This window comes from Lottia gigantea (assembly GCF_000327385.1).
Source record: "Lottia gigantea unplaced genomic scaffold LOTGIsca_2, whole genome shotgun sequence".
Lineage (NCBI taxonomy): Eukaryota > Metazoa > Mollusca > Gastropoda > Lottiidae > Lottia > Lottia gigantea.
In genome coordinates this window covers 2,939,170-2,949,178 of record NW_008708400.1, presented here as the reverse complement: position 1 = coordinate 2,949,178, position 10,009 = coordinate 2,939,170, and positions in this window count along the sequence as shown.

The window sequence follows — 10,009 nt, the reverse complement described above, 5'->3', positions numbered from 1 at the left end:
TTTAAAAACCCCCCCCCCCCCCCCCCCCCCCCCCCCATTTCATGTGGGCGTATACAAATCCTTTAAAGGGGCAGTATGCAAGATATTCATAACCATTTTTTTTTCTTTATGACGTCCAATAATTAAATGGTACGTTAACGTCATAGAACTAATCAATATATAATAACTCTTTAGTCTACGCCTACACATCAATATTTTTTATATACTGCAGTAAGTTTCTAGTAACTTATTATAGGTGGTAACAGTTCTTATAAACATGGCTTAATATGTAAATCAATAGCGTCCGCACAGATTTCTTTTTCTAATCTGACAAGCTGTTCCACACATGATTGGATTTTCTTACTCTGATTTCTACGTGGAAGAATGTGAGGACACTTTACAAATTGACAAATACATAAATTCTTAACTAGGCCTACAACAAAACACAAATATTTTCTCTATTAAGCACAATGGATATGAGTGTTGTTCTCAGTCAGATTTTATTATTTTTGTACACAGTAATAGATATAGGCCTTTCAGATGAAAATGAACAACCAATTAGGAAAGGAGATGTTATGTCAGCCAGAATAGAGGTAAGAACAAGAATAATGGGCTTGTGAATGTGTAGGGGGGGGGGGGGGGGAGTTTTCGAATTCTAAATCAGTGCTGTATCAACTGAAAGTGCCCAATTACTTTCCTGAATTGGACTCACGAATTTGTGAGTATTGTTGTCATGATTAACGTATTATTACACTGATGACGCCTGGGAATTTCGACAATTTAAACTGTTACAAAATATATTTGTTGAATTGCAAGGAAAACTTAGTCTACTACGTCGTATTTGAATTTTGAGATACAATACAAATAACTAACACGGAAAGTGTCTATTGGCATGACGCCGTTTTTGTCTATCAGAGCTAATGGATTTAGGCTACTTTTGACCATGGAACAGCCCTATGGAAATCTTCTGATATTTATTTATAACTTTGATGTTTTATTTCAGAGTTGTTATGGTTGTAAAGTGAGACGATTACCAGAAGTTCGACGATTTCTTTATAATGATCTTCCATTTTTGTATCCTTACACACGTTAGAATTATTGAATTAACATTAGAGATGTCTTCACGATGTAACGAATTTTATGCTCTTATTCGAGAGCCCATAGATACTGTCATTGAAATTCTGCCTGAGTCAATATCATAATGGACATGTTCTGCTAGGCCTATAAGAAACTGTTTCAAATTGAAAGGCGACGGGTACGATATGAATTATTAAAATTAAATCATCAATGGAAGTAAAATCATAAAAGCCTATCGCCTATCTAATGCAACTTTATTTCAGTTCAGTTTTGTCGGAGGAAGGTTCAGTGCATCTTGAAACGATTACCATCATATTTTTTATTGCCAGAAATGTAGCCTTACAGTAATAAGACCTTCATACATTTCTTTTTCAACAAAGATGAAAAATTGTATAGTCTTGTTGGTTTGTTGATCTTAACTCCTACTTTAGTCATAATGTTCACTTAGAAGAAGTACACGGTGCTACTCCTGAATTACTATTACTGAATAAAGATGGTCAAATCTTAGAGGTAAGTCATCCATCGGTTACGAATTTTGGCGCCAAACTACTGCTACATGATGTGACGTCGTAGAGAGGGCGAGATAGTGGAATAATTATTTATTTTAATACAGTGGGAATTCCAAGGATATAGGCTATAATTACTGATAAAGTCTAAAACCTTAACATTTCTCATAACATATTTCATCTTACAGTATAGGGCCAGGAAAAATTTCGAAACACACAAGTAGCTGTACTTAAGCTTTCCCCGAAATCTAGATGGCCACCATTTTCCAATTTTTTTTCGTTGTCATGGACCACCACCATTCTATCTAATATTATGCTTCTTTTACTGAAGATTGAAAGGGGCTGCAAAGACTGAAAACTCTGTAATAGAAACTGCCTTTATTGGACTTGATGGTGTCAAAATAAATAGATTGTCATATAATTGATATTAACAGCAGATGCAACTCTCTAAAAACTATTCTATGTCTATTTTCAGCGTATAGATCTGTCAAAATTAAACCAGAAAGAATGCAATATGTTGTTGATTAAGAAAGGATTTTATAAAAAGAAAAGTGTTGTCAGTGAAGTCCCAGACGAATATAAAACAGGACCTTACGGTATCAGAAAAAATCCTAAATTTCATATCGATATTGATGACGATCAAGACATTTATTTTGGACAGGCTGCTGATCATCGCCGAAAAGAGGAATTATAATCATAAGACAATTTGAATGAACGATACTGCGAGTTAATTTGTATGGCCTAACGACCAAATCTATTCCTCTTTTTGTATATAAAATCTGATTAAAATACAGTGGCGTTTTATTATTCTTACTTACTTGGTGACAAAGAGAATATGGTGATTCAAAAGAAAGGTATTTTCATAAATAAAATAATAAAACAGCTATGGCGCTCATGGGCCACCATAATGGTGTCCTAAATCTCTTTTCTAAATTACATAAATTTCTTATTGAGTTCTTGACAATTCCGAAATTTGAGCCTTCAAATCCATGTATGTCTAGAATTATCCATGTTTAAAAGTTAAAGTTTAAAGAGACGACTCATCATTTTGAGAGATAAAAAAGACATTTATCGTAATTGTGAGTAAAATTCCTAGTTTGAAGTATTTTTTAAGGAATTATGCGATTTTCGTAATTTCTAGTACTTTTGAAGACTATTTACATATATTCAAGACCCAAATCAACCCCCCGAATATTTCCCTTTAACTATATTTAACAGTCCAAGCGATGAGTGCGCGTCTGTTTCCTGTTTGCCCGAATTCAACATTGGTTTAATTTGTGGTGCCCAATTCCAATTTTTTTTTTATGTTCAACAATTTAGAAACTTAGAATTTCTTTTATTTATATAGTGTAATCAATTTGGTTTTCTATTAATGTGATGGAAGGGAGAAGTCATAGTTTTTTTTTAACTCCATTTGGTTACACATTTCTCAAAACAGTCCGCTATTCAACTATTCATTACGAGTATCATATAGATATGGCAAAATATGCTCCATCACTTTGAAAATTCTCTCATTTTCATCAATTACTCTCTGTGCCAGTGCCTTTTGTTCCACCACCTGGGATATCTCAGTCGGTAGCGAGTTGGATTGGCGTCTGCTAGGCGATTAAATGCCGTGAGTTTGAATCCCCCTCAAGGTAAGAAATATTCTGATGCCTGTGTCAGTGCTTCCGAGAGTCGACCCACTGTCGGCTCTCACCTCCTAATCTTTACGAGTTCTGATCAGTGCTGATTACAGGCCTAATGTAAAACCACAGCAATCAAAAACATGCCGATTCAAATTTTCTATTTTTTTTATCAACGTCTGATATCTATGAACTTTCAACTACATCTAATGGTTTCTATCTTATCTATACGACTGATAATTGACCCTTTTAAAATCATCGTCTTGTTCAATAATGGATTTTTTTCTGAAGTTATTCGTTTTAGGTAAGCGATTCGAACGAATGAGGGGTATGTTTCATGATCTGGACGAAAAAGAAATTGAGATCAAAAAGTACTAGGATTAGACTTTTTGGTTTAAATTTTTGCATGTGTATGGACTCTCCATATAATGGACCATAAAAAAAATCCATTTAGGATCTTAACTGCGAATCGTCAATGTAACCTTCGGACGGGGATAATTATGGATACGTATGGAAAAGATAGATCAAATTTTGACGATCAAGTTTCGACGATTATCTGTTGGCACTAACTGACGTGCTTAGTTAAACAGTTAAACAGTATGAGATTAACAAACCTTTCCTTTCGACAATTTCAACTAGGCCAATGTTGCATGATATCGAATTTGGACGGGAGTGGTCCAGCTCATGTTCCCTGTTGGTTGATCAACAATGGGGCAAACATTTGCTCAATAAAATTATGCATTGTGGGAAAGGGAGTTGGTTCATGGGTACATCTCCAGTAATAAAAGAACATTTGCAAAACAGTGTTTGTATCTCTTGTATTATAGCTTTCAGCATCACTACAATTACCAGCCAGGACTGTACGACACAATCTCAGACATGCACAGCAGTGTGGAAAGATTCGATGGCCAAAGCGAATGGCGATATAGATATGGAATGCGCGTAAGTAGTTGTCTATCATCCTGCTTCTTAAGCCCGCAAACAGGATCCCCTAAATGAAACCGATTTTTTTTTGGTGTGAAGAAAAGGAAAACGAATATGTCATTTCATTTTATGTTTCCATCTTGCGACTTGCGAGAACTTGGAGCTAACAACTGGTGACATCTGGCGAATTCTGATCAATCTATGACTCGATCTATTTTTGACTAATTGGTCAGTTGGTATTACTGTTAAATTGTCAGGTTCTCGACAAGGGCGTTTCGACGAGATGCTTTGAAATTGCCAATCGACATGAGCCCACACTGAAATACAATCACAACACAGTGAAATGGTAGTCCTAGAATTGAAATATGAAACTATTGCAAGTATAAGTCAGAGCATCACAATACTCATACAAATTACCATTTTTTTCTTTCTTTCAGAGCTGTAATTGTTTATGCAGCATGTTTGAAAAATCTAGAGTCTCAGTGTTCACCTGATATTAAAGCTACTATAGAGAGTGTTTTAAATAAAGATGTACTACCAGTCCTATCTCACCAGTGTCAAGGTAAAAAAATTTCCATTGCTTTAAAGAAGAACTGGAATAACGTTTTACAAAAGGTTTTACCACCAGGAATCTCTATACCGCGATTTCTAGAGTTACAGAGTTCTCTTAAAGCTTACAAACGCTTCAGAGATTTTTCTAGACATTTTAGATATATATTTATGGGTATGTTTGGTCCGCAATGAAAACTTTATATGATCGGTCTGTGTTCAAGGACCAGATATAACAGATAATACCAAGATTTTTCTAGAATTCTGTCTATCAACCTCACCTAAAAATGAATTTATTGCTATTTTGATATACTCGATTCGAAATTAAATTCGAACTCATTTAATGTGTAATGAGATAAGTGGTGGTTCTGAATATTATAGATTATGTCGAATTATTAACCCAGGTGTTACAGAGGAACGTAAACTATCAGATATCGACAGCTGCAGTTATCGATCTGGCATCTAAGCTATATAGTTAAAATCGAATTGTCCTTCATGCATCATAATGACAATAATAGTTCAATAATTCTGATATAATTCTAGCACAAGCATGCGATGTTGAGTTTGCTGGTTGTTTGAAGGCGTGGCAGAAGGCAACTGGATCAACCCCAGATGTTCCCAGCCAATGCAAGTGAGTAGTTCTCTCTACAGAACCGAATTTTTAGCTCTACCTATAGTTTCAAGCTTCCTTGCTCACTTGAAATATTCGAACTTTCTGAAATAAGTGCATTTCATTCCATGATAGTAAAAGTATCAAGTTTCATTTCCTCTCAGTATGGAATGTTTACGGTTCAATTCAAATGATGTCAGTGAACTAATTATCATGCTATTATACAACCATAAACCCACTGAATCAGACAAACCTCTACATTGTCTGTTTGTGTGTAGGACTGGTTAGAACGTATTGGTCGTCCAGAAGAAAGTATTCTTGTCAGCATCAAAGAGAGCCGAATCATGGAAAACACACACGATCCCAAACATTCCAAAATGCTCAATTTCTTATTAATTTATAATGTAAATGCATGCCGATGGGTTTTCAAATGAAAATTTTCACTGTGGTCTTCCTATTATGCAGAGAAACCGAGGAGTATATGACATGTCTGTTGAATATTGAGAGTACCTGTACAGCAGATCAGATTAACACTATACGAGGAGTTTTAAATAATATTGGTCCAAAACTAAACAAAGCTTGTAGAGGTTTGTTACATTTTTTACCTTTTGCCCCGACATAATTTACTAAATGTTTTATGGAGGTGATTCGTGACAAAACTGTTACATATTTTGTTACGAAATTTCGTTGTGAAATTTGTTTTCATTATCGCATAAGAACATCCTATATGCCTTACCAGTGATAACATAATTACTAATGTACGCACCATCCATGACTCTAACCCGCATCCCAAAGCGGATCTCACTAAATTATGAACTTTCACATTTATATTTTACAGGGAAAGGTTGTTCAGTACAATCTAGTATGTGTATAGCTGTATGGAATGTGTCTTTATCGGATGATCTTGGAAATAAAGAACTTGCCTGCGCGTATGTTTTTTTGTTGTTGAAAATATTCTCTTGTGAAAAGATTAGCATCGAGTACAAATAAAAGTGCTGTTATCAGTTGAGGGAACCTAATTTAGCTACTTTTCAGTTTTTTCTTTAACCGATGTCGGACCTATATTATATTCCGATAACTGGTGCTAATCAACTGGCGGGTTGTATATATTTTTCATATTTGATATCGATTTCCCATCTTTAATTTACAGTGCTAATGAAGCGTTTGATGTTTGTTTACGAGCTATAGAAGAAGAATGTACCCAAGATGAGAGGAATTCTATCAATACTTTAATCGGGAAAATAAATCCACAACTTTATTCCAAATGTCAAGGTATAGCAAATCTTCCGTCAATGATATAAACGTGCAGAACCTCGTTTCTCAAAATATCGTAGATTAACATTACGAGCGTAAACGTTATGAATCAACTATTTGTAAACGTCAAAAATAAGCACATGATGTGCAGGTTTAGTAGTACGAATTTTCAAGAAACGGGGTCCAGATCTGGCATGAGAACTGCTTGAGGCTGAATTCAAATTTTGGCTACTCTGTGTCATAGTTGCAAGTCATAGTCATAGTCATAGAGCGTCTTCGAGGGTTTTTCTCAAGAAAAATTTAGAAAAATGAAATGATTTTGTGCATTCTGACACATATTTCGGAGAAAAAAGGTTGGTCGTTGAATACCATAGTCTCTCATGCTGGATCCTTCCATTGAAAATTCATTTCCTTTCCTGCTTTCCTTCTAAATTGCACGTTTGTATTTTACGTGTATTTTGATATTTTTTGTTAGGTTTTGGTTGTACACCAATGTTATATGAATGTGTCAGTAAACTCAACAACACACTACAAACATATTCATCGTCACAAGATAGATGCGGGTAAAGTTCAATTAAATAAAGATTACAAATGAATATATATAACTTCTTACAACCGAACGACAAATCTCAATCAATTTATAATGGCGTGATATATCTTTGCTAACTTAAGAAGACACACTCGCTATAATACATCATTAATAGCTAATGAAAGACCGAATCTATCTCTAGCTCTATCACCAAGGATATGAACTATTCAGACAACTTTAACCCCAAAGCAGTTGAATTAATGCAATTTATGGAACGCACTCGGAAAAATTATGTGCTTTCTTGAAAATAACTAAAATATCCATTTGTTTCAGTGGTTACCAGATATATGAACAATGTCTAAATAATGTAGAAGTATTGTGTAATAATGATGAAAAATCCACCGTACAAAATGATCTAAAGATTATAAAACCACTTATTTCACAACTCTGTCAAGGTGAGTAACTGAAAGGCGCATTATTTTGCAAAGGGGTTATCATTTTTAATCATTTAGACTAAAAAAAAAAAAACAAGTTAAAGGCATTACGGTTATTTTTTCAAATACTACGCTTATATTCGGACACCTGTATTGTAGAATTTAGAAATTTGGCAACTGTAGTTGGATATTTTATACATCTTACGCAATCGTATTTATTGTAGCTAGGATTTTCATGTTTATTTGTCTCTTCTAGATAATGGTGCCAGTTCTGCTAAATTAATGACGTTACCAATATTTCTATATTTTGTCTATTCTGTAATGTAATAATTGTTGTACAATATGTACATTATGTATATAAAATGTATATATCCTGATTTGCATTTAACGTGCGATTTGCTTTTAATTTGAGTAAAGATGCAAATAGACGACGTACAGTTCGCGGTGTGGTATATGCTGTGCTATTGTAAAACCATAATTATCCGTGTTTGAAATTTTAAAAGACGACTCGCTTTTTCCAGATTTTCCATTTTGAAATCATCCAGTTCCACCCCGTCTTCACATAGCTGGGACGAAGGATGTCTTGGTGTCAGAGACTATAATCTACAAGACTATTATTTAATCAGCATTTCATAAAAATTCGGTAGTAATTAAAAGTATATGTTTTATAAGAGATACTCTCTTATAGAAGCACTGGCCCAGGTCACAAGTAGAGACAATAGATTTCAGCATTGGAATACGTCAATTTGAAAAGAAGTTACTTATTTCTGGAGAAATTTACAAGATAAACAAATAATTCAAAAATGAAAAGCGATAGCTTCAGGGAGTTACTGATTTTTTTTTATTCCTTTTGTAAGCAGTCACCAAACGTTTAGTATAGGTGTTAGGGAATTCGTCCTGGAGTTCTTTATAAAAGTGACAATCACAGAGACATTTTTAGCTGAAGAATTGTAGTTGTAGACTCCAGGCGGATCTCTTAAATTATATAATAATACTCATATTGTGAAATAAAATAAAATAGTTCAAGCTATTTCTAGAGATTTATAGATACCGCAGAAAAATATAAACTTTCTCAAGTGGGAAACGGAATTTTGGAAGTGCAAGTAGAATGAACTTTTGGCCCATTACTACCGTCTAAATACGCCACGGAGTAGAAATTGACAGGACGAGGATGTAGGGACGAGTAGAGTGCAGGAATGTGAGTGAAGTATGATCAGAGGAAGGAGAAAAAGAGTCAGGTGGAGAGTGAAACAGTATAAAGGAAGGGGATGAGAACAGCTGCCATTCATGATTCTTCCTCGAGGCCATGTCAAATCCCGTATTGGTGATGGAGTCCGATAAGTTAAGGAACTGTTAAGAGTTAGAGTGCACGGTAGAGGAAGATTAGTTATCAAGGTTATTCGATTGGAATTGAGACAGGATTTGCATAAAAACGATTGATTTAGGGAGGAGAACTAAGGAAGGATATTCTTTTAATTGAGAGATACTCATTGTACCTCGAATTACAGTACTCCGAAGACTTATAAGGGGTTGCCACTTCTATCTGTCTATACAATGCCACTCATGCCTGAATTAATCTTTACTGAAGATTGACGTTAGATTCAAATAATTTTCATAAGTATCCTCACTGGTCAAATAGAATTGTTGAAAATTCCTTCCCTTGAAGTAAAACGTATATAAAACGATAGGCCAACTATTTCAATTAAAAATTTTGATTCGCATATTTGATAAAAAAAAAAAAAAAAAAAAAAAAGAATGAATTCGGAAGACTTCGGTTGTTTGGACTCGATTTCGCAAATGACGTTTTAAATAATATAGTAATAATAAAAAAATTCATATTGTAAAAAAAAGATTAAATTGATATTTTAAGATTAAGCAGTCTGTTATAGTTGTCTAATAGGCTAGTATAAGGTTTTATAAGAGATACTCTCTTATAGAACCATTGGCCTAGGTCACAAATAGGGAATGTATTAAACTTGATATAAATTCTCATGAAAAATAAGTAATTCGATTTGATTCGCAGATCGTCGTAACGAAATTTTAATTTTTGCTAATCATAAGAAATATTGATTCACAAGATAAGCTTGTGAACATTAAAAAAAAAGGACAATAAGAGAAATGCGAAAGGACTAAATAAAACGTGGAATACAATGATTTGATTGGATCCAGTACGCCAGCGAATACAGCCAATTATAATAAAGCCCTCGACAGAATGGGTAAGGCAGAAACGCTTGGGATATTCTCTGAATTGAGAGATTTGTACCATCGTGCAATATTTCGAATTACAGTACTCCCGAAGACTTGTAAAGTATTGTCGTTTTCTATCTCTCTAAACAATGCCACACAATCCTGAAATAACCACGTAAAGGGGTTGAAATTGGATTCGAATAATTTTCATAAGTATCCTCAATGGTCAATTAGAATTGCGGAGAATATAGAACAAAACGTTATTATTTCAATTATATATTTGGCGACAAAAAGACTGTAAAAATTGTCTTATTGTTTACAGACTTTCTGTCGAT